Here is a 1549-nt window from a genome sequence, read left to right on the forward strand (position 1 = left end):
GTTATGACCAAATGAACATGTCTTTGTTCATTTGTTCATTTTCTGAGTTAGCGATTTGATGACCCAACTTGTGCTAATAATTGGTTAAAGGCAAAACTGGGTTAAGTGGTCTTCATGAAAAGTGTATCCCTATGTCTAAACTTTCTATGGGTGAAATTTTAGGTCATTTGGACCAATATAGAGAGTTATGACCAAATGAACACGTCTTGTTCATTTGGTCATTTTCTGGTTGGGTTGCGGGGTGTCTGAATTTAGGCAGAATTTAGGTCAAGTTTTGGACAGAATTTGGGCATGGTTTCTTCATAGAATATGGGCTATTTTGGGTCTAGTTTCACCCCCAATTAGCCTCATACCAATTGGGGTCACACAATTTTATTTATGACCTAAAATGTGTACTGCCCTCAACAACACAACCTGCAGAAAATAGCACTTCCAATAATTCATTTCTCCTCCAACTTCCTTGCTTCAATTTGACATTCAAGGAACTTCTAAATATCATCAACACATCTCAACAATCCCAATTGCATGATATAATACAAAAATACCAAAGTTAGGCCAAACCCTAACTCATAATTTCAACGTCATAAAATCTCAATGTAAATTAACTTCTAATACTTATAAATGCATCAACCAACATCATTAAATCACTTTATATACATCATAGTCATCAAAAACCATCACTCACCATGGGTACCAAAAATTCACTCCCCTCATAACTCACCTATTTCTTTTAGTTTCTTACAAATTTCACTTCATTTTAACCTTAACTCAAGGATTAATAAAGGAAGGAAGGAAGATTAGGCACTAACCTCTTGGGTAACTTGTTAAACTTCAACTTTTCTTCTTCTTTTCACTATCAATGGCTTCCTTATGGAGTGGGCTAAATTTTTAATGAAGGGGTCTATGGGTTTTGGTGAGGAGGAAGCTTGGAAAATCAAGCTTTAGGGAAGACAAAAATGGAGGGAGAGAGCTCCCATGGTGGACGGCAAGGAGAGAGAGAGAGAGAGAGAAGAGGGAAGAAGAAGATGGTTGGTGGGGTTTTGTCTCTTGTGGGTATTTATATATATACATTTATGTGTACTTTATTGTTTTTAAATTTCATAAATCTATTTCCTTTCTTTTCTTTTCTTTCCTTTTTTTTTCTTTTCTTCTTCTTTCTCTTCTCATTTTTCAAATTCAAATTCATAAATTTAATTTATGTTATTTATTTTATTTCCTAATTTTAATTTGACATTTATGTCAAAATTCACCTCTATGGGTGAAATGACCAAAATGCCCTTCATGGTGCATATCGGGTTATTTTTATTATTTTTGTACCAAATAAATAAATTCTCTAAATTTTATTTTATTTTCTCAAAATTTTTCCTACATTTTTTTTAATATTTATTTCATTAATTTATGCCTCCTCACTATAGTTTAAGTGTAGTTCCAGACATTTTAATTGTCCGAACAGACATTAGTCATCAGAACAGTAAAATGTACGGACTACCTTTGGTGAGGACGTTACAATTCTTCCCCTCTAAATAAAATTTCGTCCTCGAAATTTACA

This window comes from Hevea brasiliensis, chromosome 6 (assembly GCF_030052815.1).
Source record: "Hevea brasiliensis isolate MT/VB/25A 57/8 chromosome 6, ASM3005281v1, whole genome shotgun sequence".
NCBI lineage: Eukaryota > Viridiplantae > Streptophyta > Magnoliopsida > Malpighiales > Euphorbiaceae > Hevea > Hevea brasiliensis.